The 17,120-nt window shown below is 40.4% G+C and overlaps 1 long non-coding RNA gene across 1 annotated transcript; it reads left to right on the top strand.

The window, feature by feature from the left end:
• Nucleotides 1-620: 620 nt before the first annotated feature.
• Nucleotides 621-11,432, top strand: LOC310845417. The gene is made up of 3 exons (XR_014564687.1): nucleotides 621-1,068; nucleotides 3,493-3,548; nucleotides 11,331-11,432. It is a non-coding gene; the product is annotated as an uncharacterized lncRNA (long non-coding RNA).
• Nucleotides 11,433-17,120: the final 5,688 nt, after the last annotated feature.

Genomic DNA, 17,120 nt, shown 5'->3' with positions numbered 1-17,120 from the left:
CGACTTGGATAGAAGATTGGGGGTGGGGTGGGGGGTCAGGTAAGCCCTGCCCTGGTCGATTGCCATTAGAGCACTGGGGGGGGGGGGCAAGGGACCTGGGGGCAAGAGTTGGCTCCTAGGACCCCACCTTTTCCCGTCGGACCTTGAGGTGGCCCACCTCCTCCTCCTCTTTCCTCTCCCTGGTCTCCCCGCTTCTCCCCCCCTCCCCTCGGTCGCCTCTTCGCTCCCTCTTCACACAATGATACCGCACCCCGCAGGGGAGACCCACCCAGGAGGCGAGATAAGCGCATTAGCATGTCTGGCCTCTGAGGAAGGCTGCCCCCTCTCGCCTTCCATGCTGCTCCTTTCATTCCTCCATCCTTTTGCTCCCCTCTGGCCCCTCCAGGCTCAGCGGGGGGGGGGGGGTCTGGGCTGCCTTAAATCCGCCTCTGCTTGGAAGTATTTTGTTCTCTTTTATTTTTGGTTGATCATGATTTTTAATTATTATAAATCAAGACAGATCCATTTAGTCAGAAATACGTCCCTCTCAATCGCTACCATTTCATTTACTTATATACTGCTTTTAAAATGAACCTCACAAGCATCCATTAAAAATGTAATAAAACAGCAAAGGCAAAGTGCAAGTGGGAAAAGTTCAATGATTTTAGGATTGTAGCTTTTAAAAGTGTAGTTTAGTGGGAGGTTGGATCTTATTATTTTTTGTTAAATGTGAACCTCATTTTTGTTCCAAATTGTTGCTCTCTAGACCAGTTTCTATTCACCCAGACCAAATGATTCTGCCACCCTGACCAGTTAATACTTAAACTCTTCTGTATTGCTTCATCAATGTGATTACACTATTGACAGAGAACTTTGATCACCATGTTAACATCTATGATGTCATGAATAGCTCTATCTGAATTGAAATTTACATGGATTTGTTGAACATTCAGATGTCTATCTAAATAGTGTGTGAAGTAATCGTAAGAGAATGATAACTTGGGAAACTGCTCTGCTTGGCTGTCCTCCAGTTGCATTCAGGATAAGAATAAGACTACAGTGAGGGCAGGCAGATCTCTGAAGCACCAGGTGTGTATCCTTTCTCCTCAAACTACTTGCCAGCTCAAACACTGCACAGAATTTTCCCCACTGATTGATCTACATTGGATTATTCCTGCCTGATTTAGGGATGCAGGAAGAGCTTCTGATTTGTTCTATTTGTCTAGTTTTAGGAGGGTTTTAAAAACAATTAATAATAATAATAATAATAATAATAATAATAATAATAATAATAATTTATTATTTATACCCCGCCCATCTGGCTGGGCCTCCCCAGCCACTCTGGGCAGCTTACATAAAAACCAAAAATACAGTAAAATATCACACGTTAAAAACTTCCCTGAACAGGGCTGCCTTAAGATGTCTTCTGAATGTCAGGTAGTTGTTTATCGCTTTGACATATGCTGGAAGGGCGTTCCACAGGGTGGGCGCCACTACCGAGAAGGCCCTCTGCCTGGTTCCCTGTAACTTTGCTTCTCGCAATGAGGGAACCGCGAGAAGGCCCTCGGCGCTGGACCTCAGCGTCCGGGCAGAATGATGGGGGTGGAGACGCTCCTTCAGGTATACTGGACCAAGGCCGTTTAGGGCTTTAAAGGTCAGCACCAACACTTTGAATTGTGCTCAGAAACATACTGGGAGCCAATGTAGGTCTTTCAAGACCGGTCTTATATGGTCTCGGCGGCCGCTCCCAGTCACCAGTCTAGCTGCCGCATTCTGGATTAGTTGTAGTTTCCGAGTCACCTTCAAAGGTAGCCCCACATAGAGTGCATTGCAGTAGTCCAAGCGGGAGATAACCAGAGCATGCACCACTCTGGCGAGACAGTCCGCAGGCAGATAGGGTCTCAGCCTACGTACCAGATGGAGCTGGTAAACAGCTGCCCTGGACACAGATTTGACCTGTGCCTCCATGGACAGCTGTGAGTCCAAAATGACTCCCAGGCTGCACACCTGGTCCTTCAGGGGCACAGTTACCCTATTCAGGACCAGGGAATCCTCCACACCTGCCCGCCTCCTGTCCCCCAGAAACAGTACTTCTGTCTTGTCAGGATTCAACCTCAATCTGTTAGCCGCCATCCATCCTCCAACCGCCTCCAGACACTCACACAGGACCTTCACCGCCCTCACTGGTTCTGATTTAAAAGAGAGGTAGAGCTGGGTATCATCTGCATACTGATGAACACCCAACCCAAACCTCCTGATGATCCCTCCCAGCGGCCGCATGTAAATGTTGAAAAGCATGGGGGAGAGGACAGAACCCTGAGGCACCCCACAAGTGAGAGCCCAGGGGTCTGAACACTCATCCCCCACCACCACTTTCTGAACACGGCCCAGGAGGAAGGAGCGGAACCACTGTAGGACAGTGCCCCCAGCTCCCAGCCCCTCAAGACGGTCCAGAAGGATGTTATGGTCGATGGTATCAAACGCCGCTGAGAGATCCAGCAGAACTAGGAAACAGCTCTCACCTTTGTCCCTAGCCCGCCGGAGATCATCAACCAGTGCGACCAAGGCAGTTTCAGTCCCATGATGAGGCCTGAATCCCGACTGGAAGGGATCCAAATTAATTAATTAAAAACATTTAAAGACAAGAGAGAGAGAGAGATTGCACATACTTTTGTAAACCAAGAAAATCTTTAAGAAAGATACATTAAAAAGAAACATTTAAAGACCACTTGATTGGAATAGAATCTCTGTAAACAAAACATTAAAATTACCAATGACTGACAGTTAAAAACAAGTATTTTAAAAATTTGGAATATAATTTAAATCAGCAGTAAGCTAAAAAGATATTAAAACACATTCCATTTCTACATGCCTAGATAGGCTAGCCTAAGCAAAAACAACTTTAGCAGGTGCCGAATATAGTACTTTTTGTGGTTATTTTTATTTTCTAGTGCTTGCCAGTTTTTGTAGGTCAATGCCAATAAAGATTTGAATAAAAATAACTATTTTGAGAATCATTTCTGAAAATGGCCTCTCTTCATAGTTGTTTAAAAACAAACAAACAAACAAACCAACAACAACAAATAGCTTGTGTCTACTTCAGTTTCATACTTTCCAAATTTCTCAGTTAAAAGAGGGTTTCCTATTCAGTAAAACAATGGTTACTTTAGTGTAAGTGAATATATATGTATAAGTAAACACACACACTTTTATGGGGCCTGGATACATTCATGTCCTGTTAACATAGCATGGAAACATTACTTTCATTCATGTTGCCTTTTGTTTCATTCATGTTGCCTTATCTAGCTATGAATTCAAGAGATGGTCCTAGACAAGTTCTGTCTCTCAACCCTAGCCCCTTGGAATGATAAGGTTGGGCTTGATTGTGTCCATAAAAAAGATAATTATTTAGAGAGTCAACTTCCTTGGTCTGAGCACAAATCATCTATTCAGTTAACTGTGACAGAATTCCTCATCTGAAAATTAAGATTACAGGATTTCTTTGTATTACAGCCTTATTCCTGGCATGATGAACCATAATTGATCCTGAGATTGATCACTGCCATTGTGTGAGTATGTTTTAACATGCAGCCTGAAAAGAAGAGGAGTTCTGAAGCATGTGGACTACCCCTAATCATTGGCAGAGTTTGCTTGGAAATGTTTTCCTTTGCTGATGGCAGTAAGCCCTTGTGACTTCCAGCAACCTGCCTAGCATATCAGTTTGTATAGAATGCTAAAACCATGGCTTACTCAACTATGGTTTCTTAAACCATGGTTTAGCTGCATTATGTGTGAACCCAGCCCATAACTATGGTTTATTTATTATGGTTAAATATTCTAGCTAGTTTAGAAATCTTAGCTAATGTTAACCATAGCTTAGTGTTACATGTGAACCTAGATACCCTCCTTTGCTATAGTTAAAGTGCCATCTCCCAAAACTTGCAATGTTGTCAATGAAGTGCTGCAAAAAAATTCAAACTGCTCTCAAGATACAACTGCTCTCATTGTGCTTTTAATGATTCTACAATGCATTGAATCAAGATTTAACTGATTATCTGCCTGATGCCTCAGTTGTAACCATGGTTAATTAATTAATTAATTAATTAATTAATTAACTATGGTTAATGTTACTAAGGGGTTAATGTTACATACAACCAGGCCAATGACATGTTCTAAGATCTGATTAGTAGCTTCAGTAAGAATTTATAAACTAGTTTCTGAAGGTTTTCCTTCTGGTGGTGTTTTATAATTTCTAATGGTAAGATGCCTAAAAGAAAGATCTCTGGTTTTCTTTTAAAGGTGAGTTTGAATAGTTTCTTAAATTCATTATAGATGTTATCCCAGAATTCCCCAATGACCACATATGGTAAAATAACCCCACATCTGTTTTACATCTCCAACAAATCGGTGATCCTCCTTTATACATTTTTGCTAGTTTCAAGGGGGTATGATGCCATCTATATAGCATCTTGGGAAGTGGGTGGCACTGTGGGTTAAACCACAGAGCCTAGGACTTGCCGATCAGAAGGTCAGCGGTTCGAATCCCCATGATGGGGTGAGCTCTCGATGCTCGGTCCCTGCTGCTGCCAACCTAGCAGTTCGAAAGCACGTCAAAGATCAAGTAGATAAATCGGTACTGCACTGGTGGGAAAGTAAACAGCGTTTCCGTGCGCTACTCTGGTTCACTAGAAGCGGCTTAGTCATGCTGGCCACATGATCCGGAAGCTGTATGCCGGCTCCCTCGGCCAATAAAGCGAGATGAGCAGCGCAACCCCAGAGTTAGTCACAACTGGACCTAATGGTCAGGGGTCCCTTTACCCTTTACTTTACATAGCATCTTCATGGTGTTTTCCCTAGAGGAAGCACATTCTAACATGCAGAACATTGTGAAGACTGGGCCTGATTTCTGAGTTCACATAATGTGTATAGATATCCATTCTACTGTACATTCTGTTACCATTGCCACTGCCATTTCTAGAGTGCTGAGAGACTAGAGTGCTCCAGTTTTCTCAGGAACAACGTTTTGTTTTTCTTCACAATACTAACAAAGCCTTTTGACTCTTGGCAGTTTTTTGTTTTTCCCCTTAAAATGCCTTTGCTTTATTTTAATTCATGACATTTGACAATTTTGTGCAAAACAAACCAGACATTTTAACACACAAGGCATTTGCTATCAGTTCCTGACAGTACTGAGTAATCAGTATTTAAGCAGTCTTTATTATTATCCCTTAACAACACAGTTGTCCCAGTTTGACTCCTCCCACCAATGTGAACAAAGGCTTGCTAGACAGCTGATATCAATCTAGCCTCAATGTCTGGAAATCAGTGATAAGGCATCACATGTTTGCAGCTGAGGGGGTGGGTGGAGTCAGAAAGCGCTTGAAAGGGGATTTTTAATCCTTTCTGCTTTGTTCCCCCCACCAATCTGAATGGCTTCCCAACTTCTATTTTCTTCACATGGCAGGGATGGTCAGAAGGTAGATGAGCTCTAGGTGATTTTAAGTAGATCAGAAAGGATTTCTGACTTCCCCATGTTTATCAATAACAGCAACAAAGTAACCCCCCTCCCCTAAATTCAGAATTGTAGGTTCTATACAGTCAAAAGTAAAATAAAATGGGGCGGGGGGGAACAAATTTGCTGCATGGTGCCTGCAAGCTCCACCCTTCCTGCTGGGCAAATACTAGTTCTGAGGGGGCAACTTGGGTGAAATGGCATGGTGTTTTAAACCCATTCCTTAGCACCGCAAACAGATCTGAATCCGTAACTACCACCTGCGCTCCCCCCCCAATGTTGTTTTTGCCATTTCTAAAATTAACAAGAAATGAGTTTATTACAGATAAACTTACAAAATTAGGTCTGGCTTGGTTCCAAGTCACTTTCTGAGTAACACAGACAAACAATTTCTGCCAATCACCCATTCCAACCACCCTTCTGAGTAATACCCCTCCCCACCTTCTCACTAAATAGAAGGGTCTGGAAACTTCTGTTTCAGTGTATCTGAAGAAGTGTGCATGCACAGGAAAGCTCATACCAAGAACTGACTTAGTTGGTCTTTAAGGTGCTACTGGAAGGAATTTTTTTTGTTTTGACTATGGCAGACCAACACGGCTACCTATCTGTAACTGAAACAATTTTTAGTGTAGGAAGTAGATTTCACATACAGTAGTGCATGGAGTAAATGTATGGAGGTGTGGGCTTTAGAATTTGCATTAGGATGATAGATTTGAATGACTCCCAATACATGGATTGAGTTCCCAGGCCATTAGTTGTTTATCTCTACTCAGTATAGAAGTAAGGAGTTTTGTTTTGTTTAGTTTTTAAAAGAAGCATGGTAAGAATCAGAATGCATTGTACATCTATTGCATTCTTTTTTATTCATTTTTGCTTTTGACAATTATCATCTCACATAAATCACAGTCATTCTACACACAGGATTCTCTGAATCCCTCCACCTTTCCATGGTTTCCCAAGATCTTCTTTTCCAATGCAGCATATAATATTCTCCATATTTTCTTAAAACACAGTTTTTACCATAGTTCCCACCACATTGCAAGAACTGTTTGGAATCCTGCCAATGTTTTAATTGTTTGCAGTGTTCTTTTAAGTAACTTATAAAGTTTCCCCATTCTTTATTAAATTTATTGTCCCCTTGATCTCTGATTTTCCCAGTCATTTTTGCCATTTCGGCATAGTCCATCATCTTTATCAACCATTCTTCTTTTGTAGGTACTTTGTCCTCTTTCCATTTTGGGCAAATAGCAGTTGTTGTAGCATACATAAATTGTCTATTCTCATCCTTAGGTATTTCTGGATCTAAAATTCTTAGTAAGAAAGCTTCAGGTTTTTTCACAAAAGTAATTTTAAACATCTTTTTCAACTCATTATAAATCACTTCCCAATATCCTTTTGTCTTCTTGCATGTACATCAGGTGTGGTCAAATGTGCCTTTTTTCTCTTTACCCTTCCAACCTATATCTGTAGCTGTTCTATACATTTTTGCTAATTTGGTAGGAGTTCAGTACCAGCGATACATCACTTTCATATAATTCTCTTTCAACATACAGTATGTTGTAAATTTTAAATCTTCCCTCCATAATTTTTCCCATGATGCCAATTGTATATTATGTCTAATATCCCTTGCCCGTAAATCTACCACATCTGATTCTTGCAGTGCATTTTAAAAGAATCTCCTTTTGAAATATGTATGATCAACAATCCCATTTCTGCATTGATCGTGAAGACCTTCACTGCTGCAAGAATTTGACTATGCACTTTGGAAAGTGTGATGGTTGAATTGAAAATGAGTTCCTTGTCTTGCCAGCCACAGAATTTTAACAAGGCCAGCAAGTTGCTAACCAATCAGAGAATCAGGAAACCATCTTAAAATGCCTACAAAATAGAAAAGGTTTTGTCAAGTGTCTGAAGTTCAAAAGGCAGGAGAGCTGTCTAAACTCAGTCAGGTCTGGGCCCATAATATTGAATGCCTAGAATCTGTAAATTGCAAGCTGTTCATCTGAACCATGGGGGACCACCACCAAGGTCTTCCCTGAAAACCTCAGTCATCAAACTGTGATATAAGGGATCAGATGGGCTGCATCCTCCAGAGACTCCTGTAATAGCTCCTCCACCTCTCTCTTCACCATGTTGCCCAAGAAGGGGATATTTGCAAGCAGATGGTGGTTGTCGTAAAGCACAAAAAAGGTGCAAGAGGAGGTTGCAACGGGCACAATGACACTTTTTCCTTTCATGCCTTTGGGCCTACTCTCACTTAGATAAATTGCCCCCGCCTTCATGAACAACCCTTTACATGAAGGTTTCTATCCCTTTTTCCTTAAAAATTCTAGCCCCAGAGTATGCTACGAAGGACCTTTGTGAAGGGGTAACTAGTAAGTTGGAGTCTCAGACAGGTTTTCTTTAAATAAACAATAAAGATTTATTTAAGGCAAGATAGTATATAACACAAATGGATTCAACTTAGGTTAGTTCAGAAATAAAGTGCGATTTCACTTTAAATTTGTCCTCAGTTGTTTTTGCATTATTGGTTTGGTTCCTTGATACTTTCTTTCAGTTATCCACCCCCTTTAACAATCCTGCTCCTTAGGTACTTTAAGTAATTGACCACAGGGCTCTCCACACTCCCTCCCTTCACTGGGACTGGGAGTTTCTTCTTTTCCTTAGAAGAATCTCTCCCCTCCAGACTAGATTTGAGTCCCAAGTAGGCTGTTCCTTTCCAGCTCCTACTTCTCCTGGCTCAACCTCTGCCTCCCAGTCTATTCCTCCTATACGACACCACACTCTTTTCTTCACAATACGCTTAGAATGGAAGTTGTTTTTTCCAGAGCCAACTCTTTCTCCCATTCACTCTTTATACCTCAGCCTGTCTCCCTACCTATCTCCCACCCTCTCCAACCACAATTCCAACCCACTTCAACCAACCCTCTCAAACTAACTGTCTCTCCAAAACCTCTCCTTTTAAACTCTCCCTCCTGGAACCACGGCCAATCAGAGGCTGCCATTCATTAACAATTTGCAGGCAGGAAAAAAAAAAAAGAAACACTTGTTGATCCAACCTGTCCAGCAAAACGAACTTTTTCATCACAGAGGTTTCTTCAGGGATTTATGTACTACTGCTTGACCAAAGGGAGCAGGCCCCTGGATACACTTGTCAGCTTTAGCAGCCTGGATGGACAGAGATCAAGAGAACAAGAAGCTGCTTGCAACATTGCAAGGGTCCTGTTCACATCGGCAGACCACAGAAACAGACATTTATCCCACAAAATGTGTGAAGGTGTTGCACTTCCCAGAATAGTTTCCTTTTACTTCTCTTGCAGCTCAGTTGTATTTACAAGTGTTCAATTAGCAGAAATGTCACCAGTGAATTGCTTCCCATCACTGCATCTTCATGGCAGCAAGACAGGGAACTAAAGGCATGAAGCAGTACCAGAAAAATTAGCAAACAAAATTAGAGAGATATAATATATCACAGTAGTTTACATTTGCAAAATAATTAGAGACAAACACCAGCAGACCATTGTGGGCAATGTGCTTTAAATTGCCTGCAAAGGCTTGGTGGGACAGAAAAGCTTTCTGCCCATTCATGAGTTCCATATGGATACAAGCATAAGCAAAGAGATGGAAGCTGGAAATGAGCTGATGCAAGAGCCAACAGATCCGCTACAGATTGCTGGCCGCTGGGAGAACCTTATTGCAGTGATGGGAAACACTGTAACGTAGTGGTAGAACGTGTTGTCTGCATGCAGAATGTCCCAGGTCCAGGTCCTGGTGTCTCCCAGGTAGTAGGGCTTGATCAGACTCCCACCTGAAACCCCAGAGAGCTGCTCCACAGTGTAGAAGCAGAATCATCAAATGGTGAAGTTGGCAGGGACCCTGGGGGTCATCTCTCCCAAGCCCCTACAATGCTAGAATACTATTGTTTTTCTACAAACAACAAATGGGTAGTTTAAAAAGACCTACCATCAGAAACCATTTCCTCCATTAAATGCATAGTTTGGAAACTGAAAACACACTCATTGAAGACTGTTGGGATGCAACAAGAATAATAAACCAAACAAACAACGAACTCTGTAATATTATCTCCTTGTGGTCTCAAAATATGAGCAACCCATAAAAATCATGAACAGGTGACAACCCTATCATTAAAATTTGCAGTGTAATCCTTATGATTATGATTTTTATTAACTATTAAACAATCAACATTAACTTAGATAACAGCACACAACAATACAATATTTACATCACACACTACATCTACAACTACTTTTCAAAGAAAGAGGAAAAAGGTAAAGATAAAAAATTAAAGTAATTAAAATATAATTCCGATTATTCTCATTGTACTATTTCTCATTTTGTTATTTATCACACAGTGCCTTATTGTTGTTCTCTTTTCCAAAATCTTATCAAAGAAGTTCTATTGTTTACACCTTTATATTACAAGAGTCACTCAAGATCTGCCAGGAGGTTTTTGTTATCACAATAGTTTTTTTAATATTCTTTAAATACTATTCATTCCTTATTGATATTCTGCATCGGGTATCCTCTTACTCTCCTTGTCATCCTTGCCAATTGTAAGTATTCTATCATTTTAACCTGCCATTCAGTTTTTGTGGGGGGTCTTTTCACTTTTCCAATTCTTCGCCACCAGGATCCTGGCTGTTGTTGTTGCGTGGTCTGCTATTTTTTTAAAAAAAATTAAATTGCTTGAAGAGTGGTCTGCTATTTTTTAAATTTTCTGACATTATTCCTAAAAAGAAGGCTTTTGGTCATTTTGTAAATGGGAATTTTAATATATTTTTAAATTCATTACTGTATATATGATGTCCCCAAACTCTCTTATGCTCTTGCATTCCCACCACATATGCATATACAAACCTTTACCATTTTTGCATCTCCAGCAATCTTCTGATCTATTTTAATACAACTTGGTCGGGGTAAGGTGTCATCTGTATATCATTTTCATGATGTTTTCTCTAAGATGATAGCATGCTGTAAACTTCATGTCCACCTTCCATAATTTCTCCCACTGGTTCATGTGAATATTAGATCCATGTTCTTGGGCCCAACACACCATCACCTCTTACTTTTACCTTTTCTTTTACCTCCAACTCAAGATATAGATTGTACATTTTTGAAATATATTTCCCTTTGGATTGGATTAGTTCTTTTTCCAAATCTCATGTCTTATTTTCAAATCCTTTTTTTAATCTATACTTAATCTTTCATTTAATTGAAAATATTGTAACTAATCCATCAGGTACAACCTAATTTCTTCAAACTTCTTCAGCGTCAATTTGTTATTGTTTTCTTCTAATATTCTATACATTGGCCAGTCTCCTTTCATATTTTTCTTTTTTACTGCCATGACTTCTGTCAGTGAGGTCTTAGGTTCTAGTATTTCTTTATATATTCTCCCATATTTTATAAGGGGATTTTCTCACTATATGGTTTTTAAAAACCCTGTGTACCGTCACCTTCTTATAGACTAAATACGTGTGCCACAGAAATAAAATTCACTGAATTAAATGGGACTTACTCCATAGTGTGTTTAGGATTGTAATCTTAATTTTAGAAATGAAATAAAAAATAAGGTTTCCTTGCAGTTGTGGCTGTGAATGCCTATTTTATTCAGTTGTATTTTATCCTTTTCAGATACTCTCCAAACAGCTCTGAGACTTTGGTAATCATCCAGTTTTGGTTAACCTGTTCACAGGAGAGGATTGATCACATCAGGTCAATTACCTATTTAGTTCAATCTGTTATAAAACAAAAGTGACTACAGAACTGAAAGCCTCTCTTCTATCTGAGATGCATTGGTGACACTTTCCTGTCACAGGCCTTGGGTGACAGCCCATTAACCTAAAAACACCTCTTCATGAGTAACAGGCCATATAACAGGATTGTGAACACAAGGGACCAGATGCTGTGGCAGAGCCAGATACCAACTCTATTCCCATATCTAGTTTAACATAATTATTACAGGAACTAAGAATGTCAATAGAACCTGAGGGGCTAATTCACCTGCTCATCTTCCAACGTAATATATGCCATCAGTTGCCCTCTAGCTGATCTATGCAATGGCCTTCTAGCTAGTCTGCAAAAGAATGAATGAGCACAAATCTGAAATGGCAGTATAGAAAAGCCAATGAGGGAACATTTCAGCTTCTCAGGATGCTCTGTCACTGACCTTAAGGTGTTCATTATTGAATGAAGTGACCTCAAACCATGAGACCATTGTATTACAATGCACCAGTGCTATTATTTGCAGATGGAATCAATACAATAGGTGCTGGGTTTATGTTTTTTAAAACCACACTGGTTGTGCCAAAAACTGACTTACCAGTGCAAGGATGTCTGTGTTATCAACTACTGTTTTTGGTTCATCATTGCAGTTTAAAAGGTCATTATCCTCAACTGTATAATTCAGCATTTAGTTTCCCTCTGGTATCTTTTTACAAGCTCCCCACCAATTGTGTCCCTGCAACTCAGGATAATACTTTATGCATCCAATGAAGTGAATTATATTGTGTGTGTCATAATAAATTTGAAACAAAAAAGATTCCTTCCAGTAGCACCTTAAAGACCAACTAAGTTAGTTCTTGGTATGAGCTTTCGTGTGCATGCACACTTCTTCAGATACAGAAGTGTGCATGCACACGAAAGCTCATACCAAGTACTAACTTAGTTGGTCTTTAAGGTGCTACTGGAAGGAATTTTGTTTTGTTTTGACTATGGCAGACCAACACGGCTACCTATCCGTAACTATAATAAATCTGTTAATCTTTCAGGTGCTACAAGACTCTTCTGTTGGTTTTGCAGGATTGAAAAGATTCCCCCTGCACCAATTTTACAATGATTGCTTACAGATTGAAATGGTAATCTGAAAAAGCCATTGTGAAATGGGTGCCAACTTTTGTGCTAGATTCTACTGCCTCAAATGAATGGCATTTCAGCCTGTGGTCTTTATCTTGCAGGTCCTGATTACATCTGATTACAACTCTCCCTCACCGCCTGCTTTGTGAAACACCTTGTCTGGTGAAGAGTTCTGGAGAGCTTGCCATACTTGTTTAGCATTCCTGTTGGTTTCAATAAACACATTACCCTACTGTGGATTGTGGAGTTGTTGTTGTTGTTGTTTTCTAATGGGCCAGCATGCCTAATTTTGCTTTTAATTGAGCTTATTTACAATGGATAGAGTACCCTTCACCTCTAAAAGAGAAAGCAGCTTTTTTTGTTCTTTTTTTCAGGGATGAGGGACATACAGAATCAGTATAGGCTGAGTGCATCTTCTGAAGTCAAGGATATGGTTTGTTTGTTTTTTAATTGCATGCATTAAATGCTTGTTTTTATTTCTTTAACTGCAAATGATTCTGGAAGAAGATCTGGTCAGTTGGCAACTAAAGAACTACTTGTAGCTATTTTATTCATAGATCTCTTGTATCACATCTAATTTGTGCATATGTAACCACATTTCTGTATATGAGGTCTCTTTAGGAGAATGCCAGGTTTTCCAAGCATTCTGCTCTACACAGTAGCCAACCATATCACGATGCAATCCCAAAAGCAGGACACAGGTCAGGTGAGTACCCTTTCGCCCTGTTCTTTCCCAGCAATTGATATGCCTCTGATAGCATATATCCATAACGGATTATTAGCCACTGATAGTCTTAGCATTCATGAATTTGCCTAATCTCTTGAGAAAGCCATCTAGGTTGGCAGCCATAATCACATCTTGAGTAATTCCAGGGCTGTGCTTACACACATACACACACACTCTCTCTCTTTCACACACACATTAAGATGTGGACCCAGATCAGCCCTATCCCAACCTAGGTCACACCCAACCCAGATCTGGTCCTATATCAGGGGCAGGGCAGGGCAGGACAAATCCACTAGATTCAGTTTGATCTGCCAAATCTAGCACCCAGCCCCATTAAATTCCATAGTGCAGTGTTGAGAAATATAGCGGACTGGGCAGGTGAGGTTTTATGATATGGATTTGTCATATATTCCAAGCCCAAAGCCTATATCTCAGTGAATGGAGTAAATTCAGACTCACGCAGATTATGTAGAGGTACTAAACAGAGATGTCCTCTATCTCCACTGCTGTTCGCACTTTCCACTGTTAGCAGAACTTGACCCATTAGCAGAACCATTTAGATATAATCAAATGAACAGGGAACATAATGATATGCCAATAATGTGGCATTATTTGTGAAAAGCCATGAAAAAAACATTTGGATATGTCTTAGGCTTTGATAGATTTATACTCTTAGGCTCAGTTGTTTCAGGGTTTTTGCTAGGAGGCGGACGGGGAGCATGTTGCAGCTGTTGTTGATTTGGTTGTGTATTAGTAAGTTCAGTGGGACTACTTCTAAATTAGTTGTCCTAAGAGGGTCCAATTTAGACTCTAAAATTAACTGACTTGTTTTATTATGACCAAACCTGGTTAAATCAAGGCTGAACGGCACAGAAGGCAAACTGTATTGGACACAATCTAGTTCACAGGCAACCCTCCCATAAAGCTTCATTGAAGGCAGTAGAGCACAAACCTTGGGGGGGGGGAATAAGGGCAAGAAAATGAAATAAACTGCATGTATACTGAAACACACGCATGGGGATGTCAAGTTTCTGCTTGGGAATACGTGTTGAATAAGGGAAGACAATGTAGAGAGGGAAGCCCCTCAGAGTTATCTCGTAGCCGGTCCCCATAGGGCGCCACCATCTTCCTTCCGGCATATGCATTTGTACCTCTAGTTCACAGGCAACCCCCCCTATAAAGCTTCATTGAAGGCAGTAGAGCACAAACCTTTGGGGGGGGGGATAAGGGCAAGAAAATGAAATAAAGTGTTCAAAATATCCCCCCACAAAGTTTTTAATAGAAATAAATACCCGTGTTGCAGGCTAAGGCACATACAAGTTAAACTTATATGTCTTTAAAGCTTTGGAGAGCAACTTAACCCACTCATGGTAGGAAAATCAATTAAACCTTATATCCCCATCTCAAACTTCTGTGTTTTAAAAAATGGAAGACTCATGAATGGAAACCAAACTTATTAACAAATCTACTTATACCAGGATCTACAAATATACTTTTGCATACAAGGAAAATACAGCAACTTCCCACCACATTTATTGCCACCTACTCTAGCCTCAGATACAGAGACTTAAAAAGAAAAGGAAAGGGACAGAAAGCCATTGGTGCATTAAAATGTGTCTCAGGAATATTCAGCCATTAGAAGACGTGTCCTTTTATCTCTAGAACCACATGTACCACACAACTGACATTTTTCTATGGGGAAAAATGGAAAGTTAAAAGACAACTCCAGACAAGCTATTAAAAGAACAAACATCTAAGTTATACATTAAAAGGCATTAAAAGAGGGAGCTTGTAAAATATGTACAGGATAACAAGGAAGGAGTGGGGATGCTAATCTGGAAACTGATTTAAAGAGAAAAACTGAGAGTCTGAAGCACTTCCATCAACATTCTGCATTTGTACAGGATTTGTAGCTGAATAATTCCCCGTTGCAGACCAGGGAGTATAAGTGCTTGATGCCATAAAGAAGTACCCAGCTGATGGTGGAGGCTGCCTCACCATCTCTGCACCATCTCTGCACTCTCCTGGCTGCGTGTTGTTGAGAGGTGGCTGCCACAACCCTGCTCCTCCATAGCTTTCAGCATTATGCAAGTTCTGTGGTTGGTAATTTTGTTGCGTGTGAATATTTTGGCTGCTTGCTGGACTGCTTCTCGGGCTGCTGTCCAGGCTGCTTCTTGAACGGCTTCTTTCACTCCGGCTATAAGGAGCTGCAGCATGGTTCCCGATCCTTATCCTGGAACCAATGCTCTTTGGTGTTCTGGCCCTTCTGTTTTGAAACCAGATCTGAAGAGAAGAAAGGAGAGAACCAATATAGAAGACATTGTTACCATGAATATGTCTTTTGGATCCAACAGAGAGAGTTACATTTAATAAATTATGCTTATTCCTCTGGGGTCTCTCTTTAGTTCTCTGCAGCATTTTTCTACTCTCTTCAGCTCCGCATTCAAATATCCCATGTTCATAATCTCTAGTTACTGTTAAATATAAAGCTTCTCAGTTGGCATGACTAAATACTGCTATTGGGCTGTATTTTGTTCTGCAGTATCAGAAAAAGCCACCTTTAAAAGCTGCACAAGTGTACAGTTCCACAAGACTTGCTATATTGAAGTATATTGTTAATGCCAAGTGGATGGCTGCATACAAGACTTAACAAGTAAGTTAGGCTAGCACAGCATTCTAAATCTCCCTTCCAAAATAAGAGAATTTTGAAGCAAATTAGTTTGGACACATTTCTATATTCTGGAACGAATAAGAACCCCCTTATATTCTAGGTAGATGTCCCACCGCTATCATGAAGAATAAGGTATATTGAGATAGATTGCAACGTATTGTATCCCAAAGGATACAAGTAAATGTTTTCCAGGAAATTCTGCTAGTCCCTACTGTAAGTACCTTACACGAATACATATTTAAATCAATTGCCTTCTGCAGAAATATACCGAGCTTCTAAGCGAGGATGATGGCAGAAATTGGAGACATTTAATTGTGTCTCTCCCACCCCCAATGTGAGCCCTCTTTTGTTCAGGGATAATCTTTCCCGAGACAGTACTGATATGTTTGCTGAGGTTTCCACATCTTTCTGTAACGCCCCCAACCATCACGGAAGCTTTTTTTTCAGTCGTAAAAAATGTAGTTCTTACTCGAAAAAAAGTTTCCTTGGCGATTCTGAGTCAGCATACCTATGATTAGGGTTTATAGATACACTTAGGGAGGGTCCCTTGTGTTAATTATCTTATGCAAAAACAACAAAGAATGTACCATCAGAGAACCATTCTTGATTAACAAACTGCCAGGGACTGGGAAATAGTGGAAGTGAACAAGAAAGGAAGCACCAACAACGTGTGAAGCAAGCCTAGGAAACGGAAAACTCGCTTTCACTCAGAATGCAACCCCGTTAGGAATACAAGTGAACAGCACAAGCAACGCTGACAGCAAACCCTACATAAATTAAGCATAATAGAAACATCGCCACCCACGCCACCCCCACTCATATCCCCACCCTCCACCCCTTTTTTTCTCCCCCTAATGTCTCAACAAATGAAGCGGATTTGTAAAAATGTTACATGTAAAAAATACGAGAGACATTACACATACTTCTGTAAAACAAGAAAATCTTTAATAAAAGAAGAAAAAAGAAAGAGAATGTAACCCCCTTGCAGTTTCAAGCGATAGTGCATTGCGACTGCGTAGATTCAGGATTTGGTTGCGACGTCTGTCCGGGGCTGAATACATACTCTGAGCATCTAACATCAACCGCTTGGGCTTGAAAGACCTACTGACTTCTTGGCAAGAAGAGTTTGCCTTCCCTTTATTTGCAATGGTGTTACTCACATTCTTCCCTTCAAGTTTTTGCACCGCCTAACCTTAACGAAAATCTCTAAGCGGCTTACGAAAACAGAAACATGATCGATAAAAGTCAAAGTGAAAAACATGCAAAATGCAATTACAGTTAAGCTAAAACCACCACTTAAAAGGCATAGCAACATTTGCTGGTAAAAATAAAGTAAAGGAAACAAAGTTTATAGC

The sequence above is a fragment of the Podarcis gaigeae genome (genome assembly GCF_964106915.1).
Source record: "Podarcis gaigeae genome assembly, chromosome: 5".
Classification (NCBI taxonomy): domain Eukaryota; kingdom Metazoa; phylum Chordata; class Lepidosauria; order Squamata; family Lacertidae; genus Podarcis; species Podarcis gaigeae.
The sequence above is the reverse complement of the archived record's forward strand: the minus strand, read 5'-3'. Positions and strand labels throughout refer to the sequence as shown.